At 41.6% G+C, this 21028-nt stretch overlaps 1 protein-coding gene and 1 long non-coding RNA gene across 2 annotated transcripts in view; one reads left to right on the forward strand and one right to left on the reverse strand.

The window, feature by feature from the left end:
- MIA3 (MIA SH3 domain ER export factor 3) overlaps positions 1-21028 on the reverse strand; it is a 935339-nt gene that overhangs the window by 729353 nt on the left and 184958 nt on the right. The gene's annotated exons all lie outside the window — the stretch shown is intronic.
- Positions 10825-20406, forward strand: LOC126937818 (uncharacterized). Its single transcript, XR_007719862.1, has 3 exons — positions 10825-10952; positions 19525-19633; positions 20191-20406. It is a non-coding gene; the product is annotated as an uncharacterized LOC126937818 (long non-coding RNA).

Here is a 21028-nt window from a genome sequence, read left to right on the forward strand (position 1 = left end):
ATTTATTGTAGTCTTTACACTCCAGACTTGTTTGTACCTGTCGTTTTTGGTAAAGCTTCCTCGGTATTCAAAGGGAATTGAGTATTGTGATCTAAATCTTTGGTCATTGTTGCCCTATCTGCATTATGAGGCACCCCAAACCTGGCAATGCTGTGACTCTTGCACACTTGTAGAGGTACCACCTTGGTGGTCTTGAGTAAGATCTGGGATAATTCTCTGGATTACTAGGCAAAGACTCTCGTTCTCCTCTTTTACTTTCCCCCAAATCAACAGAGTCTCTGTCTCCATACTGAGCTGCCTGGAGCTGGCAGGGAGGATAATGAAGCACTTGTGTGGCCACCACCACTGGGACTGTGCTGTGTCAAACCTGAAGTCAGTACAGCACTGAGTCTCACCCAAGGCCTGTGGCAACCACTGCCTGGCTATCGCCAATGTTCATGCAAAGTCCAAGTGCTCTTCAGTCAGCAGGTGGCAAATCCATCCAATGTTGTATCCTTCCCTTCAGGGCAGTGTGCCCCCCTGCGGCCCAGAGCAGGTCCAGAAATGCTGTCCAGGAGCCTGGTCCTGGAGTCGGGAAACTTGGGAGTCTATCTGGTGTTCTATTTTACTGTCACTTAACTGGCACCCAACACACAAAACAAAGTTGTTCCTGCTCTTTCCTCACTTTTCCTCATGCAGAAGGAGTCTTTCCCCCAGGCCACCACCACCTCAGGCCCATGGCAAGTACTGTTTGGCTACTGCCAATATTCACTCAACACCTGTAGGCTCTTCAGTCAGCTTGTGGTGAATGCTGTCAAAAATGGGTCTTTTCTTTCAGGGCAATGGGCTCCCTTCTGTCCCAGAGAAGGCCCATAAATGCTATCCAAAATGCAAGGCCTGGAATCATGGACTACAGGAGCCTGCTTGGTGCACTACCCCACTGTGGCTGCACTGGTGCCCAAGCTGCAAGACAAAGGCCGCTTTACTCTTCCCTCTCCTTTTCTCAAGCAGAAGGAGTCTCTCCCTATGGCCACCACAGTTTAAAATGCACTGGTTCACACCTGAAGCCAGCATGCCCCTGGGTCTCACCCAAAGCCTGACGCAAGTACTACCTGGGTACCACTTATTCAAGGTACCCACTTCAGTTAGCAGGTGAGAAATCCTGCCAAACTGGGTTCTTCCCTTCAATGCAGCGGGTTCCTTTCTGGCCCAGGGTGTGTCTACAGGTGTTGTCTAGGGCCTGGAATAGGAACCTCAGGACTCTGAGTGATACCCTATTCTGCTGTGGCTAAGCTGGCATTCAAGTTCATAGACAAAGTCTTCTTTACTCTCTTCTCTCCTCAGCAGAAGGAAGGAGTCTCTCTGCGGCAGCAAGCTCTGCTGCCTGGGGTTGGGGAAAGGGTGACAAAAGCACTCGCTTGGCCACTCCATCTTGTGTTTCACTAGGTCATGTGCACCCCAAGTCCACTGCTTCCAGTCCAGCACAGCAGCAGGACTTGCCCAGAAATTGCAGTTCTTGTGGCCTAGACTGCTTTTTAAGTTTATTTAGGACCCCAGAGTGCTTTAACACGTAGAGGTGGGGCTAGCCAGAACGCAGGTTCTTATCTCTGGGATGGATGATTCCTCTCTGGGTAGGGCTGGTCTAAATGCTCCGTCTCTGAGCACTGGCTAAATTTTGCTGTGTTGCTTTCTGCTGTTACAGGGAAGCATGAAGTTCCAAAGCAAAATTCCATAATCACTGCATTCTCTCTCCCCTAAGTGCGCAGATTCTCTCCCTGCACTGTGCAGCGGCTGCTGGGGGATGAGAAAGGAGGGGTGTCAGCAATTCAAGACTTTCTTTCCTATATCCTTCAGTGCCTCTTTCAGGGATATAAAGTTAAAACCGTGTACTGTGATCATTCCTTTGATTTTTGGTTCTTATGAAGGTGCTTCCTTGTGTGGATAGTTGTTCAATTTGGTGTTCCTGCAGTGGGGGATGATGACTGGAGGGTTCTATTTGCCCATCTTGCTCTACCTCCTCTATCGCATTCTCTTTTTTTATTGAGTGGCCCTTGGCTATATTCACAGTACCATTTGGCAAAAAGAGCCCCAGCACCCGGGAGACCAGAGGCCACTGCTCTTCTCTATCATCTGCATGTGGCATGTGGGGGACCATTTTAGTGTTCACTGTCATAGCATCTGTACCTACAAAAGTCAAACAATAATGCTGTATTGTATTAAAAAAAACAACCAGTGTGAAATCCCTGATTTTTTCCAAAGACATGTGTTATAGAAATCAAAGATTACATTAATATCTGTGTCAGAACAAGGTTTAGTTGTGCAGGGAAAGAAAGTGATCATCCTGGAGCAAGTGAATGCAAACCTGCTGCCTACCCGCCCACTGCTGCAGGCTGCCTTGGGGATCTTTTCCATTTTTGTTTCCATGAATCTTTAGGATGGTTGAGAAGATTTGCAGTAGAAAGAAAAAGGCTTTCAGGATTTGCAGTTCCAGCACTGAAACTCTCCCCACATTTAGATGTCTGCAATATTTCTTTTGTCAGGTAGGGAGTGTGTGAAGCTGTGTGTGTTGGTGTGTATATATGAATTGGTGTGCGAGTGTGTGTGATGTGACCATGTGTATGATTGGGTGTGTGTGTCTATGTCCTGTGTGTGTATGTGTTTGTGGATTTAGTTAAAGATTCATGCCTCGTAACAAAGCCTCTGCTCCCTCCCCTTCTACTTACTTGCTTCAGGCATGATGGGTTATTTAATAGATTAAATGATTTTACTTTGATTCTTATAAATGCATTCGATTATGTTTCAGCCCCCATGGGTTTGGAGTCCTTTCTTCATTCTAGTCATTAGCACCATTCCTGCATTTTAACTCACTTTACTGGAATGAGCAGAGGTATAATCCCGGTAGTCAAGTTTAACTGCAAATTCATTTCCCGTTGTACTTTGAGAAGAAAAGAGAGATAAATTTCCCATGAGAGTGAGAGTAGGATTTACTAATGTGTATCTGTACCCTGCCTGTGTCATGGAGCGCATCCATCTTGGCTGTAATAATGGGTGCTGTTGTACTTATTTGTCTAACTGCTGATGCGCCCCAAGGAAACAAGAACTCTGTACCATTGACTGGGCCAAGTTTAGCTGATACACAGTGAATACTCAGTAAATATTGGCTGAATGAATGGAGTACAGTGGAAAGGAGAGGGCTCCTTTGAAACAGTTTTATATATAATATAAAAAAAAATAGGCTCAAGAACCATTGTTTCATGCAACAAAAATGAAGACATTAAAGCTAAAATATGGTCATTGTTATTTTTTCTAAAACTCTGTTTTCTTTATATATTCCAAACTTCTTTAACAAAGAAGCTATAAAATAGCTTTGTCATGATATCATCATCTCATAAAAAATAAAAACATGATTGGGTTAAATGGCTTTTTTTTTTTCTTTTTTTTTTTTTTTTATGTTTCAAGCAAAACAAATGGCCTGGGCTCTGAAGGATGGGGGGCTGCTCAGGGTCCACACTGTGTTGACAAAGCTTCCTTCCTGGGCTCTGGAAACAGGAAGAGACATGATCTGTTCTCCTTCGGGTGATGGGACTGGATCTTATACCAGCTTACCTAACCGTCAACTCTCAGTGCTAAAGGACAATGAAATTTGAAATAGTAGCCACAAGCACTCTTTATTTATTTATTTTTTTGAGACAGGGCGACATCCTGTCACCCAGGATGGAATACAGTGTCACAATCAGAGCTCACTATTACCTCCAACTTCTGGGCTCAAGGAATTCTCCCACCTCAGCCTCCTGAGTAGCTAGACTACAGACATGTGCCACCATGCCTGGACAATTTTTTAAACTTTTTGTAGAGATGATGTCTCACTATGTTGCTTAGGTTGGTCTTGGACTCCTGAACTCAAGCAATCCTTCTGCCTCAGCCTCTCAAAGTGCTGGGATTACAGGAATGAGTTGCTTGCCTAGCCAATAACAAGCACTCTTGAGTGGGGCAGATCTATTCACCCCAACCCTATTCATTGAGTGGTTAATTTGTTGAATTAGGTCTTTGAGAGGAAATAAGAGATCAAGATTATTATTATTCTTTGACTTACAGATTATGTTGTTTCTAAACTACCTTATAGTTCACAGTAGTTTTTTTGTTTTATCATCATACAGTATATTTTAGGTTTTCCTGTTCTTTGGGCCTATGCCTGCTGAGAATAACAATTTCCTGTGCCTTTTGAATTTTGAACTGGATTCTATCATGAGATATATGATTAAGTGTTTTACAAATGGTAGAGTGGGTTTAATTTCTTCTGTTGCATTTTCAACATACCTAACTGCCCTTTTAAATTTCCCTTAATTCACATAACTGCTTTTTTGAATGGGAGAGGAAAGAATGAAGTCACAGAGAAGTTGTGGGGAAATGTGTTTGGTTTGGGCCACATGTAGGTGTCTGTTGCCCACAGTATGTGTTGTGGTTCTCTGCCCACCCCCACCATACCCATGTGTGCACACACAAACACGTATGCTCATCTCCATTCATATCAGCCCCTTCTCTATTCACGTGTAAGTCCCTTCCAAAAAGCACATGATTTTCTTTGTGAATCCTGGAAATCAATCTCAGCTTCTGGTTAATTTTCATGTTTTTTAAAAAAGAAAGCCTATATATCTGCTTATAAAACATGGAACATTCAAAAATGGCTCAGGTGCTAAAATTAAAACAAAACATAAGTAAAATTGACCTTCAACTTGGCTAGGCTGGCAAAAACATGAATAAAAAAGAAGTAGTAGCAAAGAGCTAACTGGACTGAGAATGGTGAATGTACATTGGATTTGGTAGACAAACCCTGAGATTCTTTATATACAACATTAATACCTCTGAATGCTTACATTTCCGTTCTGAGGTTTTGAATGGATTTACCTTGTGCTGTGATTTAGATTTGAGGGGTACATGCCTAGAGCCTCACCATGTGCAAATGGCTAAGGTAGGCTAAGGTTGGAAATTGCTAAGCAAGTAGCAGCTTCTTCCTTCAGGGAGCCAGAAGCCAGTCACCTGCTTAAAGGGTACAGTGGCTACTCTCACATTCAGAGTAAAAGGTAACGCTGGCTTATGAAGGCGTGCATGATCCACAGCCGCACCAATTCCTCTGTCTCTTCCTATATGACACTCCCTTCTGCCTTGCATTCTCTGGCTGCCTGGCTTCTTTTCAACTCTCAGACAGGCCAGGTTCTTCCTACCTCATGGCCTTACACTGGTTATTTCCCCCACTTGGAAAGCACTCACCCCAGATCTCTACCAGGCTGCTCTTTCTTATCCTTCTGGCCTTAGGTTAACAATCGCCTCTTCAAAACGAACTTCTTTAGCCTCCAGCTCCTCACCAGTCCCTAACACTCTCTTTATTTTCATCATAGTACTCCTCCATGACATTAAAAACAGTTTTTAAGCTCAGTGACATCAGGGACCTCATCTCCCTGCTTAGCTGTATCCTTGCCACCAAGAAGAGCTCCTGACCCAGAGCAGCTCAATAAATGTTTCCTGCATGAATTATTGAAACCACACTTTATTCCTCAGATGCATGGACATCTCATTTTTCTCAGCACTCTGTCAAAGAGGCCACGTTATATGTTTTATTAATTTATTTATCTTTTATTTTGGGTTATAGTGAGTTGCCACATAAACGTTTTGAATTCTTATGTATTCAAATTTATCCTTCATGGTTTCTTGCTTTGGTGGCATGATTAGAAAACGTTTCCATTTCAGAATTATAAAAATATCCACTTAAATTTTCTTCTAGTGTTTTCATGTGCTTGATTTATATTTAAATATTGAATCCATCTGAATTTATTTTAGAATAAGATACATGGTTAAGAATCTAAATTACATTTTATTCGAACTGCTAGCCGGTTGACCCAACATGATTTTTTGTATAATTTAGCATTTTCCTACTGATTCGAAATCACAACTTAACCATATACTAAATTCTTCTATCTGTGTCTGTCCCATGAATCTTCCAGTCTCGTTTTTCCCCAGAACCAGATTTCAATTATTGTAGCTTCATTATAGCCCAGTTTCTTACGTGATAGAATAAGTGTCTCTTCTTCTAATCTCCACCATTGTTGTCTTTTTATTTATTTTTCCTGAGATTAACTTTAGAATTATTTTTTCAATTTTAAACAAAGTGTTAGTGAGATTTATCAGGATTGCCTTAATGGAAGGTATTATTATATATATATATTTTTAGACTTGCTCATCTAAGAATTTGGCATGTTTTTAAATTTTTTTCAAATCTTTTGTGTGCTCATTACTTTATTTTTATTTTCTTCTTATACTTGATGACCTCTGGAGAATAAAACACCTTTAAAATTTTCCACTCTGTCCTAGTTCCATATGTTTTCCATGGTTTGCTTTAAAGTGTTTCTCTCTTTCTAACCTACCCATTTTCTTTTGGAGTCAGGTGAAGTGAGAGTCACAGATAATGTTCTGAAGGTGCTGAGAGACTTCCTGTTTGAAAAAAATTACAAGAGTCTTCCATGATTGTCAAGGTTGTGGAAAGCAAAGATGAGCTTGCCATGACCCAGCCCTCAGGTCAACAATAATCCACAGAAGGTCAAATGTTTATTATCTTCTCTCTCTTTTTTTTAAATTTTTAAATGTTTTTTGTAGAGACAGGGTCTTGCTATGTTGCCCAGGTTGATCTTAAACTCCTGGCATCAAGTGATCCACCTTGGTCTTCCAAAGCGTTGGGATTACAGGCTTATCTTAATTTTCTTGAAGCAGGTGAATTCTTTGTCATTCTTGAGTTTGCTAACATAAGAAAAACATTCATTTTGAACTCACCTTTCAGGCCAGGGTGTGGTGACTCATGCCTGTAATCCTAACACTTGGGGAGGCAGAGGCAGGTGGATCACTTGAGGTGAGGAGTTCAAGACCAGCCTGGCCAACACTTCTCTACTAAAAATACAAAAATAAAAAATAAAAATTAGCTTGGCATGGTGGTGTGCACCTATAATCTAAGCTACTCAGGAGGCTGAGGCAGGAGACTCTCTTGAACGTGGGAGATGGAGGCTGCAGTGAGCCGAGATCGTGCCACTGCACTCTAGCCTGGGCTATAAAGCAAGACTCTGTCTCAAAAAAAAAAAAAAAAAAAAAAAAAGAAAGAAAGAAGAAAGAAAATGAACTCACTTTTCAGATGCACCAAAGGCTTGACTCTGGGGGACATAAATGATGTTGACACCTCACCAGAAAAGAGACATTTCAGTGAAAATATGGCATGGGGATAAACAAAAGCAAATGAGGTTAAGCTCTGTGTATAAGAGCTCAGGCTCTGGACTTGTGGCCTGTCTTGTTGTGATTTCTGGCTCTGTCATTTACCAGCTTGCCTCCTGGGCCAGGTGCTTTACCTTTCTATCCCTCAGTGGCTTCACCTGTCAAAGGGGGACAATAATTGTCCTTCCTGCATGGTGTGCTGGGAAGATTAAATGGGATATTCCCTGTGTGTGCTTAGAACCATGTTTTGTTCCATACATGATGATCAGCATTTGAATCACTCATTCAGTTATTGTGCTAGCCTGAGAGATCCCTATGATCAAGGAGTATTCTCCTGCATCTCACCAATGCCAATTTGGTTGGTGAGAAAACAAAATTGGATCCCAGCCAGGGCCACTGTTTGTGTAGAGTTTGCACATCTTCCTGTGGCTTTGTGAGTTTCTTCAGGTACTCCGATTTCCTCCCACATCTCAGCGCTGTGCCTGCTAAATTCCTTGGGCTGTCTCAATGATCCCAATGTGAGTGAGCGTGGCTGTGTGTGTGCCTGTGTTCTGTGATGGAATGGTGGCCTGGCCAGGGTGGGTTTTTGCCTTGCATCCCAAGTGCTGGGATAGGCTCCAACCACCTGCAATCCTGAGCTGAAATAAGTGGGTAAATAATTATCTTATTTTCGTTAACCTCTCTTTAATGTATGTATAGCTCACATTTATTTCAATGTTTAATATTAGAAGTGTTTCGGTCTTTATTTAGAAGTTTGGTGATGTTTTTGTCACCAGAAATATGCCTTCAGGACTGAACTCTTGTTTATATTAATTCTTCTATGGTAAAATTGGCTTCATTTTACATTGTTCTGCTTAAAGTAGCAGTTTCCAAGAGTCTATCTATGACATTAGTTGAGGACTTACTGCATTTACCCATGCGTTGTTTATCAGTGTGTTCTGTCACTTTGCATCTTCTTCCTTTGGTCTTTAGTTTCTGTCTCTGCTGGCTCTTCCTACCTTCTTCCCTTGAATATTCTCCATAGCCATCACCCACTATGGACTGCACATTGTCCAGCTACCACCCTGTCTCATTACTGCCCAGCTCTGTGAACTCATAAACCCACTCCTGTCTGCTGTTATCCCTCTATACCATTGAATTTCCTTTTACTGAAAACCCTAATAATCAATAAATGGTCAAACCCAATGGACCATTTTCAGCCCTTTCTTATCTTACCTTTTTTGTGTGAATTTACACTAGATCACAAACTCCATGAGGGAAAACATATTGTCTTATTCACTGTTGAATGGCCAGTGCTTAGAATAGTCTCTTCCTATAATACTCAATAAATATTTGTTGAATGAATACATTTATTAATATTATTTTCACTCAGGCAGTTATTCCCTTCTTAAAACATTCTTTCTGTCTTCATCCACAGAAACATCATATTCTTACTTTCTTCTGGAAATTCCTTAGTTCCTTTCCTTTCTTTGCATATCCCTGAAATGTTTGTATTCTTCAGAGTTCAGCTCTTGCCCCCCTCTCTTCTCTTAAAAGCTTCTCGGGGGACTTCTTATATATCTATGCCTTCAAACATCATGTGTATATATATATATATGTGTGTGTGTGTGTGTGCGCGTGTGTATTCTGATTACTTCCACATCTTCATCTCTACTCAAATTAATTTTAATATCTTTAGACAATTTAGTCAATTACCTGTAGAATGATTTGATATTTCTCTGGTGTTTAAAAATATATATCCAGGGCCAGGTGCGGTGGCTCACGCCTGTAACCCCAGCATTTTGGGAGGCCAAGTCAGGCAGATCACCTGAGGAAGGGAGTTCAAGACCAGCCTGACCAACATGGAGAAACCCCTGTCTCTACTAAAAATACAAAATTAGCTGGGCATGGTGGTGCATGCCTGTAGTCCCAGCTGCTCAGGAGGCTGAGGCAGGAGAATCGCTTGAACCCGGGAGGCAGAGGTTGCGGTGAGCTGAGATCACGCCATTGCAGTCCAGCCTGGGCAACAGGAGTGAAACTCCGACTAAAAAAAAACAAAACAAAAAAAAAACAAAAAAAATATATATCTCCAAAATGAAACTTTTATTTTTTTCAGAACTTTATGTAGAAAATGTCAAATGAAAAATAAGTAATTAGTTGGAAGCCAAAATATCACCGTAATTGCTTAGAAATGCTAAATTGGAGGGCACTATTTGTATCAGTGACAGATGAGCCCCGGAATTATACAGACCTACCTCTTCAGTTCTGAACCAACAAGTTGAGCATAGACTATATTTAGTTACAAAGAAACCACATTCTCTTTTTCACAGGTGTTATACAAACCTACACCAATATGACTGTGGAGTTGCTGAAGGTTAAGAAACTGTCTCCACTGTATGTTCTTAAGCAATCATGAACTAACTTGAGCACATTTGGTGGTGGCTCATTCTTGAGTTTGATAACAAAACACCTAAACCCTAAGATTAGTTATGCCATCATTCTCTTCTTAAGGAGGTACAGTGGAGTTTGGGGCAGCTAATACACTGTTGACAGCTTTGACATTAACAATTTACTCCCCTAGTTTTCTGAAACTCAACTCTTTTGAAGTTTAAAAACAGCAAATATTGTACATTCCCTGAAGCCTAAAAGAATGGCAGAAAGAAAATTTTATTTTTTCTATAATTGAATCCTTACCACAGCTGTGCTTACTAAGGACTCTGTGGCCGGCCAGCATCTGCTCAGTCTCTGCATGGGTCACCCATGTGTACTTAGGCCACTTGCTAATTTAATGTCAAGCTATAGCCACCTGCACCTTAAAAATCCTCTCCTGAGATGTCCATGCCTTTGCAGAGACCCTGTTCTTCTACACCTGTCCCTAGGAGCAGCCTCTGCTAATGCAGACAGAGCTGGAGGCTGAGAATTGTCTTTATGAATGATAAAGAATAAATTTGGATAATATGACTTGTTGTGAGTGTCAAAGAAGCTTGAAGGCACAACCACAGAACTAGGGGAATTTACCTTGTGGATCAAGGCAGTGCCAGGCCACGGCAGGCCTTCCCACATGAAGGGGGTACACAAGAGGAGGAGCACAGATCCCTGGTTTCCCTCATCAGGCTGGCTTTTTAAAGAAGAAGGATGGAGTTGCTGAGATGGACATGCCTGGCTTATTTTCCCAAAACTACCCATGGGAAATTCACTGTACTTTTCTAGGAGAGGACTAAGGGGTAAAGCAAGAGGCTTGGTATGTTTAGAATAAATCTCTCTGAAGTAAAATTAGGAGAGTGGGGAACAAGGATTTCCCTCTAACACTGTGCTTCTTCTAAGACGTGGTTAAAGAATGACCAACTATTCACTCAATCACCTAAACCAGCAATGAGTGGATATTCTACATCTGTGTCACTTGGCACTGTAGCCATTAGGCACATATGGCTATTGAGGTATTAAAATGTGGCTACTACAAATTCAGGTATGTTATAATTGTAAAATATAGACTGGATTTTGATTGCAAAAATGCAATATATCTCATATATATACACACACACATATATACATATATATATACACACATACATATACACATATATATATATACACACACACATATATATATATATTTTAGATGGAGTCTTGCACTGTTGCCTGGGCTGTAGTACAGTGGTGCAATCTCGACTCACTGCAACCTCTCCGCCTCTTGCGTTCAAGCGATTCTCCTGCTTCAGCCTCCGGAGTTGCTGGGATTACAGGTACCCGCCACCAGGCTCGGCTAATTTTTTGTATTTTTAGTAGAGATGGGGTTTCACTCTGTTGACTAAGCTAGTCTCGAACTCCTGACCTCGTGATCCAGCTGCCTTGGCCTCCCAAAGTGTTGGGATTATAGGCGTGAGTCACTGCACCTGGCCTCATTAATGTTTTTATATTGATTGCATATTGAAATGTGTATTAGTAAGGGTTCTCTAGAGGAGCAGAACTGATAGGATACATATACATATGAAAGGGCATTTATTAAGGGTTATTGACTCACAGGGTCACGAGATGAAGTCCCACAATAGGCTGTCTGCAATCTGAGGAGCAAGGAAGCCAGTCCGACTCCCAAAACCTCAAAAGTAGGGAAGCCAACAGTGCAGCCTTCAGTCTGCAGCTGAAGGCCTGAGAGCCCCTGGCAAACCACTGGTGTAAGTCCAAGAGTCCAAAAGCTGAAGAACTTGGAGTCTGATGTTCAAGGGCAGGAAGCATCCAGCATGCAAGATAGATGAAGGCTGGAAGACTCAGTGAGTCTGGTCTTTCCACATTCTTCTGCCTGCTTTTATCCTACTGCACTGGCAGCTGATTATATTGTGCCCATCTAATTGAAGGTGGGTCTGTCTCTCTCAGTCTACTGACTCAAATGTTAATCTCCTTTGGCAACACCCTCACAGACACACCCAGGAACAATACTTTGCATCCTTCAATCCAATCAAGTTGACACTCAATATTAACCATCACAAAATGACAATACTTTGGATATATAAGGTTGAATAAAAAATAATATTACCGTAAATGTCACCATTACATACGTGGCTTGCATTGGACAGCACTATTGTAAACCAAAGGTTCTTAAACTAAAATGAGGAATCTATTGCAGATTGATACTTTTATAAAATTCAAATTAAAATATCTTGCTATAAAACATATTAAATCTTTCCCCTGGATCCTGTATTTATTTCATTGCCTGCTGCTAAAAAAGAGTTTGGTTCTGGCCCTGATCTGAAGAGCTTACTGAGAAGTACAAGTAGAAATAGTTCTAGATGTCTCTTCCTTTCATAGGAACCATAAGTAATAAAGTCCTATCCATTCTTCCTCCTGTGTATCCTATGTGCATCCTCTCCTCTTCATTCCCATTGTATCTTCCTTAGAGAGACCTTTATTTCCTTCCTGGATTATTGTGAGTGATTACTAAATAGTCTCATTGCCTGCACTCTCATAATCCCTCTACTTAAAACCCTGCAACTCCTCCTCATGCCTCCTGGTCAAAGTACAAAATTCTCCTAGTACCCTCAAGTCACAGATGAATTGACCCCTGCCTGCTCATTCAGGCCACCTTTCCCCAATTCCCCACTAGAGTAGCAGCCAGTAATTCCTGATCTCAACCATGGCATCCTCTATAGAAAACACGATCTCATGTAATCCTTGCAAGAACCTGACATGCTGGCAATATTTTTCCTATGTTACAGATTTTTAAAACCAAAGATCAGTCTACCAGAGTAAATTGTTCAAAAATACTCAGGTAGTAAGGAGCAGTGTTAGGATTTGAACTTGAGTCTGTCTAATTCAAAAGGCTATGTCCCTCCCACATGATGTGGTGCTGCTTGGAGTTCCTCTAGGCCCCTCTTGTTTCTGGCTTTAGCACATGCTATTCTCTCAGTTCTCCGTCTTCTATTCCTGATCCATTTAGGCTTTTCTTGTAATACCTGAGCTAATCATCAACCACCACCTGATGTATTTCTTGAGACCTCCTGACCCCCAAGGTCTAGCTTCTTCTGGGACCCTTTCAGCTCCTTCATAACACTAAACGTACCACTTGGTAGTTGGGGGTCTTATTTATTTCCCCTTCTGATTCCTTCTGATGCAGAAACCATCCTTTGTGCTTAGCACTATGTCTATCATGGGAGATGCTTAATAATTCATTCATTCATCTTTTCATGTATCCAACTAATAATTATTAACACAGACAAAGGTCCTGTCTTCATGGAGTCTACCTTGTAGTGAAGGGAAATTGAAAGAATAAACTAAAAATTTAAAAATGTGTGTGTGTGCAAGATGGCCAGATAGGAACAGCTCCAGCCTCCAGCTCCCAGCGTGAGTGACACAGAAGACTGGTGATTTCTGCATTATCAACTGAGGTACTGGGTTCATCTCAATGGGGAGTGCCGGACAATTGGTGCTGGTCAGCTGGTGCAGCCTGACCAGCAAGAGCTGAAGCAGGGCGAGGCATCGCCTCACCTGGGAAGTGCTAAGGGGAAGGGAATCCCTTTTCCTAGCCAAGGGAAACTGAGACACACAACACTTGGAAAATCGGGTAACTCCCACCCTAATACTGCGCTTTACCAAGGGTCTTAGCAAAAGGCACATCAGGAGATTATATCCCACACCTGGCTCAGAGTGTCCCACGCCCACGGAGCCTCCCTCATTGCTAGCACAGCAGTCTGAGATCTAACTGCAAGGCAGCAACAAGGCTGGGGGAGGGGTGCCCACCATTGCTGAGTCTTAAGTGGGTAAACAAAGCCACCACCAGGAAGCTCAAATTGGGTGGAGCCCACCACAGCTCAAGGAGGCCAGCCTGCCTCTGTAGACTCTTCTTCTGGGGATAGGGCATAGCTAAACAAAAAACAGCAGAAATCTTGACAGAGGTAAATACCCCTGTCTGATAGCTTTGAAGAGAGCAGTGGATCTCCCAGCACAGAGGTTGAGATCTGAGAACGGACAGACTGCCTGCTCAAGTGGGTCCCTGACCCTGAGTAGCCTAACAGTGAGACATCCCCCACTAGGTGCAGACCAACACCACACACCTCATACGGCGGGGTACACCCCTGAGGCGAAGCTTCCAGAGAAATAATCAGACAGCAACACGTGCTGTGCAGCAATATTGTATCTTCTGCAGCCTCTGCTGCGGATAACCTGGCAAACAGGGTCTGGAGTGGACCTCAAGCAAACTCCAACAGACCTACAGCTGAGGGTCCTGACTGCTAGAAGGAAAACTAACAAACAGAAAGGACACCCACACCAAAACCCCATCACTACATCACCATCATCAAAGACCAGAGGCAGATAAAACCACAAATATGGGGAAAAAGCAGGGCAGAAAAGCTGGAAATTCAAAAAATAAGAGCACATCTCCCCCAGCAAAGGAGTGCAGCTCATCACCAGCAATGGCTCAAAGCTGGACGGAGAATGACTTTGACGAGATGAGAGAAGATGGCTTCAGTCCATCAAACTTCTCAGAGATAAAGGAGGAATTACGTACCCAGCGCAAAGAAACTAAAAATCTTGAAAAAGAGTGGAAGAATTGATAGCTAGAGTAATTAATGCAGAGAAGGTCATAAACGAAATGAAAGAGATGAAAACCATGACACAAGAAATAAGTGACAAATGCACAAGCTTCAGTAACCGACTCGATCAACTGGAAGAAAGCGTATCAGCGATTGAGGATCAAATGAATGAAATGAAGCAAGAAGAGAAACCAAAAGAAAAAAGAAGAAAAAGAAATGAACAAAGCCTGCAAGAAGTATGGGATTATGTAAAAAGACCAAATCTACGTCTAACTGGGGTGCCTGAAAGTGAGGGGGAAAATGGAACCAAGTTGGAAAACACTCTGCAGGATATCATCCAGGAGAACTTCCCCAACCTAGTAGGGCAGGCCAACATTCAAATCCAGGAAATACAGAGACCACGCAATAAAAAATGATAAAGGGGATATCACCACCGACCCCACAGAAATACAAACTACCATCAGAGAATACTATAAACACCTCTACGCAAATAAACTAGAAAACCTAGAAGAAATGGATAATTTCCTGGACACTTACACTCTCCCAAGACTAAACCAGGAAGAAGTTGAATTCCTGAATAGACCAATAGCAGGCTCTGAAATTGAGGCAATAATTAACAGCCTACCAACCAAAAAAGTCCAGGACCAGATGGATTCACAGTCGAATTCTACCAGACGTACAAGGAGGAGTTGGTACCATTCCTTCTGAAACTATTCCAATCAATAGAAAAAGAGGGAATCCTCCCTAACTCATTTTACGAGGCCAACATCATCCTGATACCAAAGCCTGGCAGAGATACAACAAAAAAAGAGAATTTTATACCAATATCCCTGATGAACATTGATGCAAAAATCCTCAATAAAGTACTGGGAAACCAAATCCAGCAGCACATCAAAATCTTATCCACCATGATCAAGTGGGCTTCATCCCTGGGATGCCAGGCGGGTTCAACATATGCAAATCAATAAACGTAATCCAGCATATAAACAGAACCAAAGACAAATACCACCTGATTATCTCAAAAGATGCAGAAAAGGCCCTTGACAAAATTCAACAGCCCTTCATGCTAAACACTCTCAATACATTCGGTATCGATGGAACGTATCTCAAAATAATAAGAGCTATTTATGACAAACCCACAGCCAATATCATACTGAATGGGCAAAAACTGGATAAATTCCCTTTGAAAACTGGCACAAGACAGGGATGTCCTCTCTCACCACTCCTTTTCAACATAGTGTTGGAAGTTCTGGCTAGGGCAATCAGGCAGGAGAAAGAAATCAAGGGTATTCAGTCAGGAAAAGAAGAAGTCAAATTGTCCCTGTTTGCAGATGACATGATTATATATTTAGAAAACCCCATTGTCTCAGCCCCAAATCTCCTTAAGCTAATAAGCAACTTCAGCAAAGTCTCAGGATACAAAATCAATGTGCAAAAATCACAAGCATTCTTATACACCAGTAACAGACAAACAGAGAGCCAAATCAGGAATGAACTCCCATTCACAATATCTTCAAAGAGAATAAAATACCTAGGAATCCAACTTACAAGGGATGTAAAGGACCTCTTCAAGGAGAACCACAAACCACTGCTGAGTGAAATAAAAGAGGACACAAACAAATGGAAGAACATACCATGCTCATGGGTAGGAAGAATCAATATTGTGAAAATAGCCATACTGCCCAAGGTAATTTATAGATTCAATGCCAACCCCATTAAGCTACCAATGAGTTTCTTCACAGAATTGGAAAAAAACTGCATTAAAGTTCATATGGAACCAAAAAAGAGCCCGCATTGCCAAGATAATCCTAAGCCAAAAGAACAAACCTGGAAGCATCATGCTACCTGACTTCAAACTATACTACAAGGCTACAGTAACCAAAAAAGCATGGTACTGTTACCAAAACAGAGATCTAGACCAATGGAACAGAGCAGAGTCCTCAGAAATAATACCACACATCTACAGCCATCTGATCTTTGACAAACCTGAGAAAAACAAGAAATGGGGAAAGGATTTCCTATTTAATAAATGGTGCTGGGAAAATTGGGTAGCCATAAGTAGAAAGCTGAAACTGGATCCTTTCCTTACTCCTTATATGAAAATTAATTCAAGATGGATTAGAGACTTAAATATTAGACCTAAAACTATAAAAACCCTAGAAGAAAACCTAGGTAATACCATTCAGGACATAGGCATGGGCAAGGACTTCATGTCTAAAATACCAAAAGCAACGGCAACAAAAGCCAAAATTGACAAATGGGATCTAATTAAACTAAAGAGCTTCTGCACAGCAAAAGAAACTACCATCAGAGTGAACAGGAAACCTACAGAATGAGAGAAAATTTTTGCAATCTACTCATCTGACAAAGGGGTAATATCCAGGACCTATAAAGAACTCAATCAAATTTACAAGAAAAAAACAAACAACCCCATCAAAAAGTGGGCAAAGGGTATGAACAGACATTTCTCAAAAGAAGACATTCATACAGCCAACAGACACATGAAAAAATGCTCATCATTACTCACAGTCAGAGAAATGCAAACGAAAACCACAATGAGATACCATCTCACACCAGTTAGAATGGCAATCATTAAAAAATCAGGAAACAACAGGTGCTGGAGAGGATGTGGAGAAATAGGAACACTTTTACACTGTTGGTGGGACTGTAAACTAGTTCAACCATTGTGGAAAACAGTGTGGCAGTTCCTCAAGGATCTAGAACTAGAAGTACCATATGACCCAACCATCCCATTACTGGGAATATACCCAAAGGATTATAAGTCATGCTGCTATAAAGACACATGTACACGTATGTTTATTGCGGCACTATTCACAATAGCAAAGAATTGGAATCAACCGAAGTGTCCATCAGTGACAGACTGGATTAAGAAAATGTGGCACATATACACCATGGAATACTATGCAGCCATAAAAAAGGATGAGTTTGTGTCCTTTGTAGGGACATAGATGCAGCTGGAACCATCATTCTCAGCAAACTATCACAAGAACAGAAAACCAAATACCGCATGTTCTCACTCATAGGTGGGAATTGAACAATGAGATCACTTGGACACAGGAAGGGGAGCATCACACACTGGGTCCTATTGTGGGGAGGGGGTGGGGGGAGAGATAGCATTAGGAAATATACCTAATGTAAATGACGGATTAATGGGTGCAGCACACCAACATGGCACACGCATACATATGTAACAAACCTGCACATTGTGCACATGTACCCTAGAACTTAAAGTATAATAAAAAAATAAAATAAAATAAAATAAAAATGTGTGTGTGTGTGTGTGTGTGTGTGTGTGTGTTCTGCTTGCTTGTTCTTCCTCTAGGTGTTTTAGCGCACCACTTACTCTAATGATATTCACCAAGGGCACTCAATTTGTACTGCTCCAGCCAGCTGCTGTGTGCCAGTGCAGCCATCTGCTTTCTCTCATTGCCATCCCCAGGCAGGCAGCCTGTTGGACAGGGGCATGGTCATTCCTTCTTTTCCCATTTGTTCAGTGTCTCTGGAATCAGTTTTCTCCTTTTCATTTGGGGAATGTCTCAAGCGTGCCCAGGAAATTTCCTTCCAGCTCCTCTCCATCACCTCGTCATATGTCAGATATGCTCAGCAAAATTGTTTATGCTCTTGAGGACAGGCTGCTCAGTGGACCATGGAGCCTCAGCGTCATTCTCTGCATCAGCCAGACTTGGCATAAGCCATGACCTGTTTCAGCCTCAGTTTTCTCGTCTGTAAAATGAGAAGATTAGACTATTCTAAAGTTGATGCTTGGCACCCTTTTCTCTTTCCAGGAGTCTTGTATAAAAACTAAACAGATACAACAGATTTACTCATCCGTCAGCAATATTTACTGAGCACCACTATGTTCCAGGCATTGTCTTGGGTGCTGATTATAAAGCAATGAACACAGTAGTCTTGATTCTCTTCAGGCTTATGCCCCAACTGGAGGAAGCAGATAGACAAGTGAATGCATGGTAATGTCAGGTGGTGATGAGAATGTCAGAGTACAATACCCAGGGTAAAGTGAGTGGGGAGTGTCAATGGAGAAGTGGGTGGAGACTATTTCGTGTAAAACAGATAAGGTGACCTTTGAGGAGAGACCTGAAGGAAATGAGAACTACTTAGAAATCTACCCCACTAGTCATATAGAGTCCCCAACCATATGCCCTGCTACTCATGCCACACATCTCTCCCACGTCACTCTATTATTTCAAGCTTATGATACACATGGACATTCCTTTTTCTCAGGAAAGCTCTCAGAATGACAGAAAAGTCCATCGGTTATGCTCAACACTCTTCAACATCCCCAACTCCACTGCACATCTGCTCTTTCTTTGTTCCTTGTGTTGCACAGAGAGGAGAATGACTGGTGAACAGGAGTAGCCCAAACTCATGTCACAACCTGCTGGGACTGGGGGAAGGAAGTACCTTCATACAGAACAGCCCCTTCTTGTAAACATTTTCCCTTCCCCACCAGGAAGAACGTTTGAGCGGTTATTTATAGAAGATATATTGACACAGAAGACTGCAGAGAAGATTTGTAGCGTGCTTCATGGGGGAAATGCGTATAGTGGGCTGTCTGTCCCCTCAACCCTTCTCAGCTAAGCCCACCTACCTGGGGTGCTGTCTAGTTCAGGAAAATCACTAAGTGATTTATGTGTCATCATACTTGCCTTTCAGACCATGTCCCACCCCTAAGGAGTTTTTAGGACAAGGATGGTAAAGTGAATGGAACTTCCTATCTTTGACTGTTTTCACTACTCCCTCTCATTAACCTATATGGAGCTTCACTGCCATTCATAATGTTCACGGTGATCTTAGCATAGCATTTCATTCGGTAAGGCTACTAGATATAGTTACCTTTCAATTCCTCAGAAGTCAGAAGTTCAATGGCAGAGAGTTAAGCTTTGACAGGTCTCCCATCTGCTTCCTCTGTGTGCTCCCACACTAAGAACCCCAAATAAAACTGAGCAAGATAGTGACATGCTAGTTAGAAAGAAACAGTCCAGAGTCTTTCATTCATTTTAACAGCTCTTTTAAACTAGTACTAAATCAATTTATTAGTTGAGCCACTAGTGGGCTTGGGGCACACAATTTACCTGTGTTGAAGAGAAGCCTCAGACTTAAGGCATCTTGGTCACCCATAGGTTAAAACACACACACACACACACACACACACACACACACACACACAAATATTGAATGAGATTCTTTTGCCCACCCCCAACTCATTTTTCAGAGTGATTGTTTCAGGCCCATTTATTTTCCTCTGCAGAGCAAACCAGTGAAAAAATGGCCTTCTCACTCCTGAGAGACCTTTCACCCAGCTTTCTACTTTTGAATTCTCTCCATAGCTGGTTTCCTCTTAGGCCCCGATAGAGCAGGTGAATATAAATGATTGTTCAGCTGAGGAGGGAGGGGACGTTTTGTTTTCCAGTTGTAACTGAGGAAAGGAGAGGGGGTGATTTGTAATGTAAAGGATCGGGTTTAAGCTAAGGTCCTTGAAAATGGTGGGAGCTAGAAATCAATTAAAGAAAGAAGCAAATAGTGACATTAGCTAATATTCGTTGGTTCCTTACTGCATGCCCAGCATTTTAAATGTAAAATGCTACATTTTAAATGTAAAAAAGTGCGTGTAAACCATGAACCATTCACAGGATACTGTGAACATTGTGCATGCACTATTCACTTTGCCCTCGTCACAATTCTCTGAAGACAACTGTCACCCCCAGTTTATAGATGAAGAAATTGAGACAGCAGGAGATTAAATAACTTGCACACATCGTGTGCTCAGCAAGCAGAGCAGCTGGGGAGGAACCTAGCTGGTTCCAGGGCCCCTATACCTCACCTCTCTATAGTACCTCTTTGCTGAATGATTTGCTACGTTTTTGGGATGCCTGCCAAAAAAGAACAGTTCCTGATGGCTCAATTTTCATTGCAGTCCCTGAATCACACAGGCATGATGACTACGTTCTTTCCTGATACAAAGCATCGTGTGGGAAACACACAGCAAGAAGCATCTTCAGGTCACAAGATCGGTAACACCATCTACCTGGATTTTTTCAAAAGCAGCAGAATATTTAGTTTTCTATTTCAGTGGCTTCTAACAGAGATCATTGTTTGCACAAGATTAAATTTCTGCAGTCATTGTATCTTAGTGTGTGATATGGGACGATGGTATATGTGGCAAGGTTTGCTTAGGTGACCCTTGTAGAAAGTGGCCTCAGTGTGATTCAGAGGTGATTGGAATCTGGGAAGGATCTTAGAGTAGGAGACACATCTGTCTCCCCAGGTTTTATGGTTACAATGAGGCAATAAGTATATTTTGTTGGGGAGAGAAATAAAACAAGAAAACTTCCGGATTTATAGATTTAAGTTGCGAGTTTTCAAAAATTCACTATAAGCTCTGACATGAGGTTGACAATTTCCTGTTTTCTGTTGCTGGCTCCTTCGGTTATAAAAATTCAGGATTGGAAAAGGTATTACTAAATATTGGAGAGAGATATTAAAGAAATATCTTTAATAAAGATATAATACCTTTAATAAAGAAACTGATACACAGTTGATAAGTTCTGCAAGAATTGAATGGATATTTTTTAAAAGTACAGATTTAACAAGAAGGTGAGCACCGAAGTACGGGGCATGTGTAGAAGTAACGAGTGTCTTGGTTAAAAATCAAAGCCAGAGATTTCTGTAACCATGATGGGTAAGAACTGTAAAACCTACCATTTAAACTTAAAATCAATTCGATATCTCATCAAAATTTAAAATGTTAATAT

The sequence above is a fragment of the Macaca thibetana genome, chromosome 1, assembly GCF_024542745.1.
Source record: "Macaca thibetana thibetana isolate TM-01 chromosome 1, ASM2454274v1, whole genome shotgun sequence".
Classification (NCBI taxonomy): domain Eukaryota; kingdom Metazoa; phylum Chordata; class Mammalia; order Primates; family Cercopithecidae; genus Macaca; species Macaca thibetana.